The sequence below is a fragment of the Leptonychotes weddellii genome, chromosome 14, assembly GCF_054177405.1.
Source record: "Leptonychotes weddellii isolate Sample4059 chromosome 14, ASM5417740v2, whole genome shotgun sequence".
In the NCBI taxonomy this organism is placed as follows: Eukaryota; Metazoa; Chordata; class Mammalia; order Carnivora; family Phocidae; genus Leptonychotes; species Leptonychotes weddellii.
The window spans coordinates 76017323-76032594 of NC_138382.1; the positions used below are offsets into that span (position 1 = coordinate 76017323).

At 49.4% G+C, this 15272-nt stretch overlaps 2 long non-coding RNA genes across 2 annotated transcripts; one reads left to right on the forward strand and one right to left on the reverse strand.

Annotated features, from left to right (window-relative positions):
* The first annotated feature begins 711 nt into the window (after positions 1–711).
* On the forward strand, positions 712–15135 carry LOC115941382 (uncharacterized). Its single transcript, XR_014140205.1, has 4 exons — positions 712–1887; positions 7235–10195; positions 12473–12646; positions 15006–15135. It is a non-coding gene; the product is annotated as an uncharacterized LOC115941382 (long non-coding RNA).
* Positions 13178–15167, reverse strand: LOC145717153 (uncharacterized). The gene is made up of 2 exons (XR_014140206.1): positions 15091–15167; positions 13178–14155 (listed from the first exon to the last, which is right to left on the reverse strand). It is a non-coding gene; the product is annotated as an uncharacterized LOC145717153 (long non-coding RNA).
* Between the last annotated feature and the right edge of the window lie 105 nt (positions 15168–15272).

Here is a 15272-nt window from a genome sequence, read left to right on the forward strand (position 1 = left end):
CGAGGTCTCAAAATGCACTGGGCCTGAAACTGGAACCTGCTAATGATACACAGAAATTAAAACCCTACCTCTGAAGAAGCTTCTAGTCTGATCTTTATGGTAGAGATGAGCCTTTTCATGATGGCATCCATCCGCTTGCCTCTTAGATATAAAATCAGAATGCACCTTGGGCTTCTCTGCGACTCACTTTTCTTTTCTTTTTTAAGATTTTATTTATTTGACAGAGAGAGACACAGTGAGAGAGGGAACACAAGCAGGGCAAGTGGGAGAGGGAGAAGCAGACTCCCCGCGGAGCAGGGAGCCCGATGTGGGGCTCGATCCCAGGACCCTGGGTTCATGACCTGAGCCAAAGGCAGACGCTTAACGACTGAGCCACCCAGGCGCCCCTCAGTTTTCTTTCCAATGGCTTATCTTGCTTATAAAGAGTATTTTATACTGAAGTGATTAGATTGGATGGTTGGGAGTGAGAGAGGGCACAGCTCTACTCAATTGGCCATGTAATGTTGATCAGGGCATGAGATTAACTTGCCTGAGTAGGTAAAACTATTCTAATCTAAAAGCCAATTTAATTTCCAATTAGATTCTTTTTTTTTTTTTAAGATTTTATTTATTTGAGAAAGAGAATGAGATAGAGAGCATGAGAGGGGCAGGGTCAGAGGGAGAAGCAGACTCCCTGCTGAGCAGGGAGCCTGATGCGGGACTCAATCCCGGGACTCCAAGATCATGACCTGAGCCGAAGGCAGTCGCTTAACCAACTGAGCCACCCAGGCACCCCTCCAATTAGATTCTTAATCAAAGATGTTCATTTTGTCTTACAGCTAAACTTCTGTCAAGAACAAATCGAATATTTGAGGTACACTTGGCTTAGCTGCCTCGTAACAGGAAACAGGACCTTGGGGACCTATGTTAAGGTGATCCATTACCATCCGTAGGTGTGTTAATACTGTCAAATAATGACTCCGGCTGTGGGTTTGTTTTGTTTTGTTTTGTTTTTTGCCCCTGGTGTTAACATAAGCTTTGAGGGGTAGGAGAGGGCGGAGGGCTAGAGAAGAAGACAGATGTTAAAGCCAAACCCTCAGTCTGTGTCTCAGCTCCTGGCATCAGGGCTACTTCTTATGGACCAAGTGCCCAAGCCAATGGGCAGCATTCTCTGTAAGGGTCTATGGATCTAAAAATGAAAGTCTATTCTTCAACAGAGAATTCCCTAGATTTCTTTCACATGCAAGGAAAGTGACCTACTGAGTTAGAAAGGGCTACCCAGTGTAGCTAGTCACAAGTTAAAAGCATGGGGAAAGTCTATGGGGAATTCTAAGTCCCTGTTGAAATGCTTGGCCATTGTGCAACTTTTGGCAACCTGTGGTGCTTCTCCGAGGGGGGGCGGGGAGGGAGTACCTGTCAGAAGAGCTTGGAATTCCTGCAGTTTAGGGTAGGGCCACATTTTTTGTTCTTTTGTTTTTTTGTTTTTATTTTTTGTTTTTCTGCAGGCATCACTGTTGCCTTGAGTGGGTCATGGTTTCCAGTTGCTGCCCTGGATGAATTAATGAATTGTAGAATTACTGTTGCTTTTCTCTTTAGTAATCGTTATGTTCTTGTGAAATTGCTGCAGTCATACCATTTTTTTTTTAAAATCAGTTGATTCCTCTAATTCTTGGTTATTTCTGAGTTCTTTTCCTCTAGAAAATGTAGAAATGGGTGACACTGGCCCACAGATTGTTTCATTCCCAAGTAAAGGAAGATGAGCTTTTCTGTTTCCAGCAAGATGGAATTAGTAGATACTGGGTTTGCCCTCTTTTCTGAAAAAACTAAAAATTCAGTCGAACAATTTTCAAGATGGTTGACATCAAGCAGCAAAGGATAGTGACCCCTGAGATTCAAGGAACAAATGAGGTAAGCCCTACAGTTGCCCCCGTTTCCTGCCTGGAAAACATTTCCAGACCAGCATAGGGAAGGAGAGTCCAAGTGGAGCCCAGTGATCAGTGATCTCCCTGAGTTCACAAGGCAAGGTATCAGAGAGGGGAGGAGAGGGCTGAACAGCGTGGATCTGGACTCTGGCTCTGCAGAGGGACTCTCAAGTACTAGCTAAGTCTGGAGAAAAAGTCTGTGTCTGGAGAAAAAGCAACATGAAAGGATTAGAGGCAGAATCCTCAGAGCTCTAGGGCAGAAAGTAGTGCTGGTTTCTGCCAGCCAATGTGGAAATCCTCATAATTCACCTAGCATTTGGATAGAGTACTCAGAAGGGTTTTGCCTCAGTAGCAAGGAAAAATGAGTCCTAAACAAAATGCCACTCTAATCTCATCTAACAAAGCTTAGAAGCAAGACCCAAATGAATCAGACTATTTCCATCTTAGATCCCAGAACTAAGCTCAAGAAACTTACTGCAGTACAAAAATACCCAGTACCAAACAAGATAAATTTCACGGTTTCCAGCATCCAATCAAAAATGACCAAGTATGAGGGGCGCCTGGGTGGCTCAGTCGGTTAAGTGTCTGCCTTTGGCTCAGGTCATGATCCCAGGGTCCTGGGATCCAGCCCAGCATCAGGCTTCCTGCTCAGTGGGGAGTCTGCTTCTCCCTCTGCCTCTGCCCCTCCCCCTGATCATGTGCTCTCTCTTGTTCTCTTTCTGTCGCTCATTCTGTCTCTCAAATAAATAAAATCTTTTAAAAAATTACCAAGTATGCAAAAAGCAGAGAAATATGGTCTATAATAAGAAAAATCAAATAGCTGAAATTGATCCAGAAGTGACACAGATGATAAAATTAGTAGTCAAGAACTTTGAAGCCATGATTAAAAGTGTATTCTATATGTTTAAGAAGCTAGGAGAAAGACTGAACATGTTACACAGTGACATAGAAAAGACCCAAATCAAACTAGAGGTGAAAACTGTTATGTCTGAGATGAGAATATCCTGGATGGCACTAAGAGGATGTTATCCACTGCAGAGGAAAGAATTAGTGAAATTGAAGATTTAGCAATAGAAATGACCCAAAATGGGGGCGCCTGGGTGGCTCAGTCGTTAAGCGGCTGCCTTCGGCTCAGGTCGTGGTCCCAGGGTCCTGGGATCGAGCCCCGCATCAGGCTCCAGTCTCCCTGCTCAGCGGAGAGCCTGCTTCTCCCTCTCCCTCTCTCTGCTGCTCTGCCTACTTGTGCTCTCTCTCTCTGTGTTAAACAAACAAATAAATAAAAATCTTTAAAAAAAAAAAAAAGAAGAAGAAATGACCCAAAATGAACCACACAAAGAGAGAAGACTTAAAAAGTTGGAATAGAGCATCACTCAACAGTGGGTTAACTTCAAATAGCCTAATAATATGTGTAACGAAAGTTCCAGAAAAAGGAGAGATGGAGGGAAAAATTTGAAGGACACCAGAAATTGTATCTACATGAGTAAGTATAAAGATTTTGGAAGGGATTCTTCAAGTCTCTTTAGAAGATAACTGTTTAAAGCAAAAATAATAACCATGTTTACGGTTTTGTAACTTATGTAGAAAAAATGTACGACAACAATAACAAAAATGTTGGGAGAGAAGAAATGAAAGTGTACTGTTGTAGAGTTTATCCACTACCCCTAAAGTGGTATAACATCAATGGAAGACAGACTATGGTAGGTTAAAGATGTAAACCTCAAACCAATCACCAAAATAGTACAACAAAGAATTACAGCTAATAAACCAACTAAGGGGATATAAAGAAATCATAAAACTGAATTCAAAAGTAGGCAGAAAAAGAGGGGGGGAAATGAGCAAAAAAGAGGACAGATAGAAAACAAACAGCAAGATGGTTGATTTAAACCCAGCCATATCAATAATCACAACAAATGTAAATTATCTAATTTCTCAATTAAAATGCCAAGACTGTCAATAAATAAAAAAATATATTAAAAAAACAAAAAATAAATAAAATGCCAAGATTGTCAAATTGGATAAAAAAGTAAGACCCAACTATATGTTGCCTACAAGAAACCAACTTTAAATATAAGATGCAAGCAGGTTAAAAAGAAAATGGAAGGGGTGCCTGGGTGGCTCAGTCAGTTAAGCAGCTGCCTTCAGCTCAGGTCATGATCCCAGGGTCCTGGGATCGAGCCCTGCATCCGGCTCCTTGCTCAGCAGGGAGTCTGCTTCTCCTTCTGCCTCTCCCCACCCCCCTCATGCACTCGTTCTCACTCTCTCTCAAAGACATAAAATACTTAAAAAAAAAAGAAAAGAATGGAAGAAGATACCATACCAACATAAATTTTTCTGAAAAGCTGGAGTGGCTATATTTATATTAAATATGGCAGATTTCAGAGCTCAGAATATTATCAGGGAAGACATGGTCATTTCATAATATGTCAATTTATGAAGAGTACATGTGTCCTAAATGTTTTTAGACCTTATAACAGAGCTTTAAAGTATCTGAAGAAAAACCATTAGAACTGCAAGAATAGATAAATCCATAATTATAATCAGAGGTTTCAATAACCCTCTTAATAACTGATAGAAGTAAACAGAAAAATCAATAAGGCTGTAAAAGACATGAATAGCGCTTTCAACCAACTTGAACATAATCGACATTTATACAACACTCTACCCGATATCAGTAGAATATATGTTCTTTTCACGTGTACACAGATACCAAGATAGACCATATCGTGAGTCACAAAACATGTCTCAATAAAGTTGAAAGGAATCAAGTCATACAAAATATGTTCTCTGACCACAGTGGAATTAAATTAGAAGTCAGTAACAGAAAGATATCTGGAAAATCCCCAAATATTTAGAAACTAAATAACACATTTCTAAATAACCCATGACTGGGGTGCCTGAGTGGCTCAGTCGTTAAGCGTCTGCCTTCGGCTCAGGTCATGATCCTGGGGTCCTGGGATCGAGCCCTGCGTCCGGCTCCCTGCTCAATGGGGAGCCTGCTTCTCCCTCTCCCTCTGCCTGCTACTCTGTCTGTTTGTGCTCACTCTCTCTCTTTCTCTCTGCCAAATAAATAAAATTAAAAAAAAAAAAAAAGAGGGGGGCGCCTGGGTGGCTCAGTCGTTAAGCGTCTGCCTTCGGCTCGGGTCATGATCCTAGGGGCCTGGGATCGAGCCCCACATCGGGCTCCCTGCTCAGCAGGAAGCCTCCTTCTCCCTCTCCCACTCCCCCTGCTTGTGTTCCCTCTCTCGCTGTGTCTCTCTCTGTCAAATAAATAAAATATTTAAAAATAAATAAGTAAATAAATAACCCATGACTCAAATTTTAAAATAAATTAGAAAATAGTTTGAACTAAAAAAAATTTTTTCTGAGAAAAACACAACCCATCACAATTTGTGGTGCTGAAGTAGTACTTAGTGGGAACTTCATAGCACTAAATGTCTATATATTTTTTAAATATTTATTTGAGAGAGAGACCATGAGGGAGAAGGAGAGGGAGGGAAACCCAAGCAGACTCCACACTGAGCGCAGAGCCCAGTGTGGGGTTCCATCCCACGACCTGAGCTGAAACCAAGATTTGGACACCCAACTAACTGAGCCACCCAGGCACCCTGATTCCTATATTTTAAAAAGAAGAAGCCTATCTAAGGAAGTAGAAAAAAAGGTAAATGAAACCCAAGATAGGTAGAAGAAAGGAAATAATAAAGAACAGAGCCAAAATGAATACAATAGGATATCAAATAAAACAAGAAAAAAAAGTGAAACTGTTCTTTGAAAAAATCAATTAAATTGATAAACCTCTAGCCAGACTAATCAGGGAAAAGACAAGACACAAATTACTAATGTCAGTAATGAGAAAGGTGACATCATTACAAATTCTTCAGGTATTAAAAGGATAATCAGGAATATGAATATCCTTACTCATTATTTCAACTTAGATGAAGTAGACAAATTTCTTTAAAAGCACAAATCATCAAAGTTCACTCAAGAAGAAACAGATAAATAGCCCTATAGCTATTAAAGAAATTTAATTTATCAAAAATGTCCCATAAAATAAATTTCAGATCCAAATGGCTTCCCCAGTGAGTTCTACCAAGTATTTAAGGAAGAAATAATACAATGACACACAAAGTCTTACAGAAAATTAAAGGGAATGGGGCGCCTGGGTGGCTCAGTCAGTTAAGCATCTGCCTTCAGCTCAGGTCATGATTTCAGGGTCCTGGGATCGAGCCCCATGTTGGGCTCCTTGCTCAGCAGGAGCCTGCTTCTCCTTCTCCCTCTGCCTCTGCCCCCAACTTGTGCACTCTCTCTCTCTCTCAAATAAGTGAATAAAAAGCTTAAAAAAAAAGTTGGACGCGGGGCACCTGGGGCACCTGGGTGGTTCAGTCGGGTGAGCGTCTGCCTTCGGCTCAGGTCATGATCCCGGGATCCTGGGATTGAGCCCCGCATCGGGCTACCGGCTCAATGGGAAGCCTGCTTCTCCCTCTGCCACTCCCCCTGCTTGTGTTCCCTCTCTTGCTGTCTCTCTCTCTCTGTCAAATAAATAAATAAAATCTTAGGAAAAAAAAAAGTCAAGACGCTTAACCGACTGAGCCACCCAGGTGCCCCTAGACGTAAGAATTCTTAAAAGTTTAGTCATCCGATCCAATACTATATAAAAAGGATATGTATAATGACCAAGTAGGATTTATTCTAGCAACTCAAGGTTGGTTTAACATTTGAAAATCAATCAGTACAATTCACTACATTAACAGAGTAAAAAATAAAAAAAAAACAACATATGATCATCTCGATAGATACAGAAAAGGCTTTTGATAAAATCCAGTGTTTGTTCCTGACAAACTCCGGGCAAAACAGAAGTGGAAAGGAACTTCCTTGGCCTGATAAGGAACATCTAGGAAGATCCTACTGTTACCATCGTACATAATGGTGAAAGAATGCTAGATGAGGAGCAAGGCAAGAATGGCCACTCTCACTGCTTCCGTCTATCCAACACTACACAGGAAGATCTAGCCAATATGCCAAGGCGAGAAAAAGAAATAAAAGGCACCCAGATGGGCGTTTCCGTGGCTCAGTCGGTTAAGCATCTGCCTTCGACTCAGGTCGTGATCTCAGGGTTCTGGGATCGAGCCCCACGTCGGGCTCCCTGTTCAGCGGGGGGCCTGCTTCTCCCTCTCCTGCCCACTTGTACTCTCTCTCGCTATCTCTGTTGCTATCTCTCTGTGTGTGTCTCTCTCTCAAATAAATAAATAAAATCTTTTTTTAAAAAGGCATCCAGATTAGAAAGGAAGAAATTAAACTTCATTCACAGATAACATGATCTTTTGTTTTTTTTGTAGCTGATTCTAAATTTCATATGGAAATGCAAAGGACCCGTAACAGCCAAAACAACCTCAAAGAAGGAAAAGCAAAGTTGGAGGACTTATTATAAAGCTACAGTATTTAGGGCCACATGAAATTGGTGTCAAGATAAAGAGATCAAGTTATGCAAAACAGAAAATCCAGAAATAGATCCACACCTATATGATTGATTGTTGACAAAGGTGAAGAGGCAGTTTGGAGGAGATTTTCTGCAGGACCCAGCTTTCTGGGTTCTCAGGCTGGATTTCAGGACACCCCCCCCCTCCCCCCAGCTACAAAGGAAGTATGCAGGATTCAGTTTTCTGGGCTCCCTGGCCATCCAACCACCGGTTATGCCAATCCCACCGCTATTTCTCACACCCATCATTCCTATAGGATCAGCAGCTTCCTGTTGGGAGCCGGGGGTTGGATTCTCTTCGTGCATCAGAAGGTGATGGAACAGGTCCATGCGGCAGAATCACTGTGGTGTGGTGCTGTCTGTCAAGAGGACAGCTGCAGAGGCCGTGCAAGCCTCCCTTCGCTAACCTTTACAGGAAGTGGCGGGCTGTTCACAGGGAAATCCCTTTGCCTCACACATAGCAACACCCGAAGTGCTGTGTTAGCGGCTCAGACCATGCTCTGCAGCGAAAGGCTGATGCCTGGTGCTCAGACCTCGCTGGCAGCCCGGCGTATTCTCTGAGGCCCCGCAGTGCAGAACTCCTCACTGATCAGAGGTTCCAGAAGAAGTCCCTAAGAGAGCTCGTTTTCCATGGCTGACAGCCAGATCTGCAGCCTCACCAAGTGATCACTGAACATCAGGGCAGGTGCCTCTGCTGGTAACTCATGATGAGGACATCAGCTGGTGGCCATCGGGGAGCACCCTGGCCGCAGCCTCTGGGTTCCCCTCTTGTCCCCACCACATCTCGGGAGGTGCCACGTCCAGATTAGGAGGACTGGGGAAGCCCGAGGATACAGTAAAGGACCTTCTTGAAGCTCACCCTCAAGTCCAGCCACCCTACAGCATTTCCCCAAATGCTTCCTCCTTCTCCTGCCTCCTTATTCATGCACAGAAATAACATTTTATAGAAAAGAGCGTTTTCCAGATAAGTGAATTTTCCAAATGAGAAAAATTTCACTCTTCAAGCACTTGGAATTTTATTATTTTAACCAGTTGGGAGGGAAGTCTTCCAAAATGAACCACGTGTGGACTTCCTCGCACAGCTCCATAATCTGCTGGCGTATGAGGACTCACTGTGAGCATGGGGACTAGGCTGTAATCCCAGGAGGCCTCTGGGTCATCTTGAGACCCATGGCCTCAGACAGAAATGCCTTGAGAGTCGTAGCCAGCCTTGAAAAGGAAGCACATCCTGACACATGCTACACTATGGATGAACCTTGAGGGCCTGATGCGCGGTGAAGTAAAGCAGTCACAAGAAGACAAGTTGTGATTCCACTGATAGGAGGTCCCTGGAGTCGTCACATCCAGAGACAGAAAGTAGAAAGGCATCCGCCGGGGCACTGGGGAGAGGGAAGCAGCTGTTTGGTGAGGGTAGAGTTTCCGTCGTGCAAGATGACGAAGTTCCAGAGACAGAGGGTCGTGGTGGTTGCACAACGCGAAGGAATGGCGCAGCATTGCACGCTTAAACGTGGTTACGAAGGTCAGTTCTACGAGTATGTTATCACAAGTCACGGTAGGTAATAGACCATCCACAGTCTCAACCAAGGACCCTGACGATGCTGAGTGAACCGCCAAGCCAAGGAGCCAGCGTTGATGCGGGACCATGCCCCTAAGCTCTTCGGGATCGTTTCCAACAGGAGAGGTGGTGGTGAACGTTCACTGAGCCTTAAGCACCTGGTGGGCAGAGGCCAAGCCCACACAGAGCTGGGCTGGCACAGACTGTCAGCTCGGGCAGGGCCTGGAGTGAAGCAGCCACCCCTGAAGAACGCTCAGTGCATGAACAGCCCTCTGTAGGGCGGCCTTTCTCCAGCCTCCCCCCCACCCCCCGACCGCTCGCTTACACGCCTGAGCAGGGATTAGACCAAGGCTGGCCAAAGTGCTCCTCGGTCCCTTGGCACATCCAGCATGGGGCAGAAAAAAATCTTTTTTACATCCGGTTACAAGGTCAATAACAGCTAACACCTGTAGCCTTGGGCTAAGGGCCATGCTTGCCAGTCCCAAGTCCTCCTTCCCTGAGAGGAGAACACCATAGCCCTATCTTGCAGATGAGCAAACTGAGTCTCAGGGGCTTACCAGCATTAATAGGTCAAATTTCCCTCATACCTACTGTGTTCCCGGAAGACGGCCATCCTCCTGGTCCTGTCTTCTGACCCTCCAGCCGGCCCCCTGCAGACTCATCGTCACAAACCACTTTCCCCTGGGGATGGTAAGCTCCAAGCTGCTGCTTCTCCAGCACCTGGCAAAGGACCTCACACACAGGAGAGGGTCAGAAGTACATCTGTTGAAAGGAGGTGCCAATGCATGCCACGACACGGGGGAACCCTGAAAACGCCACGCCGAGGGGAAGGAGCCAGGCACGGGCGAGCAACGTGGTGTGACTCCATTCACACGGAATGTCCCAAGTAGGGACACGGATGGAGACAGAAGGGAGATCGGCGGTGGCTTAGGGCTGGGGCGTTAGGGACGATGATCCCTGGCAGGCGCAGGGTTTCCCTTTGAGGTGATGCGATCATTCCAAAATCGGGGTACTGGCGTTACAGCTCTGGGCATACACTAAACGCCAGTGGATGGTGCACTTTACATGGGTGAGCTGTTTGACATGTGACCCCTAGCTCGATACAGCCGTGGAAACAACACTGAGATCCTCTTGTCTGACTGGCTGGATGGCACCCAGTATGCATCAGGGGAGAGTCTAAGGATCCTGAATAACCAAGGCCTGTGGTCTGGATGTTGCCATTTTGAAGGAGGGGTGTCTCTGGTCTCCCGTGGAAGCCCCGATCCGGTATGGTCATCCTCAGGCAGCCCCTTGGGCAGGGTTCACAGCTGCCGTGCATTGCTGGGCCCGGACGGGAGGGCGAGCTAGGTGTGCGTGTCCCAGCTTGCCGATCAGGAAACTCAGGCATGTGAGGTCAGGCAACCAGCCGACTTCACTCGCCGACCTCACTCACCAAGACAAGTGGCAGCCAAGAATAGCGCAGGGTTTCTAACCGCGTCTCACTTGCCATAAACACCCAGCGCCGCCGCCTGTCATCTGTCTGATTTAAAAAGGGACCATAAACGATGAAGCAGGGCAGTGGCCCTTAAAGCTAAATTGGGCTCAGGCCGGTAGAGGAATGAATCCATCCCGCCTTCCAGTCCACACAGACCAGTGGGGAAGGACCTGCCTGGACCCTTGTCAGCAGCTCGGGTTGGCCTCTCTGGACCCAGGCGCAGAGACACAGCTCATTCGCTCAGATGTGTTTTTTTGCATTTAATAATTTTCATCTTCCCGTGTCAGTGGGCCTGTGATGAGTCGCGTTCAGCCCCACGCCAGGGGCTTTCTGTGCAGTAGTCGCAGAAGAGCAGGGATGGGCAGTCTGGTAGAACTGGAGTGTGGAGAGGCCGGGGGTGGTGTAGCCAAAAGAGCAGTGACCCAGCAAGGTCACCAGACGGATGTTTGAAACCCGCCCAGCTCTGCAACTACCCAGCTGAGTGACCTCCAGCAGGTCCTGCAGCCCCTTCTGAGGGCCAGTTTCCTCATCTCTGAAAGTTCCCCTTCTACACTCGTATGTGCTCGGCGGTGGCAGGAAGGGCCCTCCAGCACCAGAGCGTGCACTCTGCATGTGCGTTGTTGTGGGCCTGAGTGGTGGGCTAAGGATTTGGGGTGGGTCCGTTTGGATGGTGTGTGTTCACAGTAACCTGTTGCTACCTCCAATATTTGCCCTAATCCAATGCCCAGACCCCAGCCAGGTGGGAAACAGTGTCTGTGGGGCCAGCCGGGCAGGACAAATGATAACCAAGAGAGAAATCAAGCTGGAGGTGAGAAAGCACATGTGAGCCGATAGAAATGTCCCCCAGGGCCTTAGAGTGCCTCCAGCCATGGCCTCTCTATGGTTCCCTCTGAGCTGTCCCGCTCTTGGCCCAACAACAAGTGGGGTTTCCTCTGTGGGCTGAAGACCTCACCGACAGGGAGCCCGAGTCCAGAGGCTGGACTCTCCCCAGAAGTGACCAGAGGTAACAGTCAGGCTGTGTGCAGGGTCACAGCGTGCCTGCTTCTCTCCGGCATCGTGGGGCAGGCGGGCCTGGCCCGGCCCTGACAGCCGGCGCCCCCAGGCCCCGCTCCGGCAGGGGACCTTGCAACAGCTGGCTCGAGTCTGGTGTCTGTGTCTCATCCCAGTCTGGGACTTCTAAATTTAACCTGCTATCAGCCTTGAGAGGCGGGAGGGCTTCCACTGTGACTAAATGCCACTTGGAACCCTCTTCACTCATGGCCACCCTCCTGGCGCATTCCCCTCCGGAACGTTCCCCGCCCCCCAGTGCGCGCCACCATCTGCGCGTCCTCAGCCGCGTGTCGGCCCGAAGGCCCAAATGGCTGAGCAGCTCTGGCTTTATCCCGATGTGATCCAGCTCGGCTTTGTCCCGCCACTGGCTAGACCGGCACCCCTGCCGTCCACACGCACGCACACACGCCCCAGGCTCTCTCACAGGCAGAGCTCGGGAGCCGATACCACAACCGAAAGCCAACCACAACAGTGAACTGTACCACCCATAAGCCATCTGGGTGGAGGGCGGCCAGCAGAGCCTGTTATGCAATTTCCTGCTTTGGTGTCTCAGACCCAGGAGACAGGATGCAGAATGCCGTTGGGTTGTTGCAATGTGGAAAACCCAGAGAAGAAACCCAATCCCCGATGCCCACAGTGAACGGGGTCCCTTGTCCTCTGTGGCAATGCCAAGAGGCTGCCGGTACCCCTGGAGGATGAGCCCCTGGTCTGCAGCCGACCGGGCAGCCCCCCACCAAAGGGAACGGGCCGGACTCACTGTGGGCATCAGGGGACTGACGGCTGCACAAAACCTTCCAGGGGCGGCGGGGGCGCTGGGCGGGGCGGGGAGAAAGGCATTTCCTGCCCGGGAGCCCAGGATGGATGGAGCAAAGGCACAGGGCCTTCTTAACAGTCGCTGTTATTTATTGAGCACCAAACGTATGCTCTGTAGCAATACGCCAGGATTGAGGGTATGCAGTGGTAAGGGTTTGGGCTCCAGGGCCAGGGTTCAAACTCTGATCAACTCTGCCTCTTCTCAGATGCATGGCCTTGAGCAACTTCTCAACTTCTGCTGTCCCTCAGTTTCCTCATCTGTGAAATGGGGACCCTAAGAACACCCGGGTTGTTAACACCTGGAAACCAAGTAGACCAGCGTGTGTTCACCACGTCAACTAGGAGGCAACGACTCGGAGAATCCCGACTTTCCATACAAGGTAAAGGGGGCTCAGAGGGGCTCAGTGTCTTATCCAAACTCATGCAAGTTGCCTTGACTCCATGGTCCACCTTCAGAGCCCACACCCACCTCCCATCCTTTCATAAGAAAGTTCTAATTAGAAGAAAGCGTTTACTATGAGGGCCATGACTCCACGCCACCCCCTTTCGTTGGCCGCTGACCAAGGGCAGGGCACAGAGCCATGTTCTAGACTGACACCGTCCCGGCAACCGTTTCTCCGTGTGAAGACAGGTTTGCAGGCCCGTGGGCATCTGAACACTAACTCCCCATCACATGGGTTTCTACTGTTTGCCAAAAAACCAAGCTGCCCCCAAGTCCTGCCTCCACACGGGGCACCAGCCGGGGCACTCTGGGCAGGGACTTGAGGTCCCAGGGCTGCAGACAGCAGAGGATGCGTGAACAAAGCGGCCCACCTCTAAGTATGCTCGCTCCCGTGGCCAGAACACCATTGACCCCGAAATGAACCATCACTTCAGAAACACTTCAGAAACATCCAGACCCTAGCCAGGCCTACTTTAAAATTATTTTATTTCTCTTTGTGAATATTTGTTGGTTCTTTTTTAAAAAGGTGAATTTTACATGTTCTTCAAGAGTCTCGTGCCTTCTGGTAAGTGCATTGGTTTGTTTTCACAGTACTCTCCACGACCACGGATGGTCCTTATTGCTGGAGGAGTGTGTCCACGCCAGGGGTGGGGGACACCAGAGGGATTGGGGACCCAGGTGAAAAGCCTGGGGTCTGTGCTCCTGACAGGGAGGCGGCCCAGGGACCAGACCCAAGCGAAGCCCAGTGTCCTTGGCTGGACCTGCAGCCTCTCCGGGGTCTTTCCTGCCCCGTCTTCAGAAAGGCCAGGAGGGACAGAGAGAAAGGGGGGCCGGAGGGGCAGGGTGAGTCAGGGAGCAAGGTGAGCTGGGGCCCAGACATGCGGCAGGCTGGGGGAGGCAGCCAGAGCAGGTTTGCTCCCTCCCAGTGGGCACAGCGCTGGTCCCTGGCAAGAGACCTTGCTCACACTCAGCAGGTGCATGTTTGGGGGAGTCTGCCCCCAACAGCTCAGGACCACTCGTTATTATCCTCTCCTGCTCCCACCCCATCGCACAGTGAGCATCCCTTAGTGATGACCCAGCCCAGAACCCGAACTCCAGCTTCCTGACCCCTCGCCCAGGGCCCTTCCTCTTTTTTTTAGTGCAAGAAAGACCTGAGTGCAGAGAAGGGCCGCTCTGTTAGGAGGCCAGGTCCTGTCCACGGCAGCAGGATGCCGTCAGCCTGGCCCCTCCCTGGCCCTTCCCCAGAGGTAGAGCTGGGACCCATCGTCCCCCTCACTCAAGGCTCTCTGGCCTCTCGGGGTGACAGGGTCTCCGTACACACCAAGGGGAACAGGCAGTTTCCAGGGGGAAGGTCCTGGGCCTGACAAAGGGGTTCCCCAAGCAGCACGCAAGTGTTGGTACCACAGGCATGTTCCGGTCCAGTTGTCCCAGGATAGCTGCGGGCCCGCTGTCAGGAGCGGGGCGTGGGAGACAGACAGGACATTAAGCACCCTTGGAGTAAGTACAAGAGCAAGGTGACCCACATCCTCCCACGCTGTCACTGGGACTCCTAACAAGTGGCTCATCTGCAGCAGAAATGAATTATTTTTCTTTTCTGATGGTTTTCTGTGCTTGGGTATTATTAGTTTGAATGCAGGGCCAGGTGAAGTAGCTGTGGGGGTTGGCAAGCTTGAGGAAGGGGGCTTCCGTGGGGTGTCCCCCATAGCTCCTGCAAGCAGCCTTCAAGGCAGACATTACTAAGAAAGCTTGGGGTCGCTCAGGACCATCCTCGGGCTCTGGAGGGCCCTGGACCCGAGGGATGTTGGCCCTCCACACTGGCCACACTGGCCCGACCAGCCTCCAGAGCGGCCCCAATGCCTGTCAACCATGGCCCCATGTCACCCCCACCAGCCAGAGGCCCTGGTTTGCTTCCTTGAGGATAAGCAGCAGAGGGCGTCTGCTGATGGCCTCCCCGGCCTCCCCAGATCCAGGACCGCCTATCCTTGGGTGCCCCCCTGGCAGCTTGCCTCCCACCTCCAACACTGGCGCCCAGAGCCGTCTGCAGCTTCTCCCAGAGCACCTGGCGCGGGGTGGGGGGCATCTCCTGAGAAGGAGCCAGGAGGGAGATTGCCTGCCTCTCTTACCTTGGAACTAAATCTGGCTCAAGGTGGCTGGCCCTCCAGGCTTTTGGGGCCAGTGTGGACAGAAAAGGGAAAGACGCACGATAGTGAGATATGCCTGTGGAGCTACCTGTGGCTGGGTGCTGAGGACTGAGATGGCGAGAATCCCAGGGCTTAGCCCTCCCTCTCTCCTCCCAGATCCGCCCCAGGCAAGGTAAGGCTGCCAGAAGAGAGAGGAGAGGAGCAGCCCCAGCAGATCCACCCCCTGGGACCGCATAGGTACCTTCTCCGCAGGTATGGGGAAGGGGGAGAGAAGGGGCTCTTTAGGTGGTCGGTCTGGTTTCTGGTTTCGTTTCTGCTGAAACGAAAGAATGAGCAGCTGGTTTTAGGTCTAAATCTGTCCCCCTGCCCCTCTCTCAAGACAGCCGGGAGGAGGGCTCAGGTGCCCCTCTCTCCTCCCTGGCC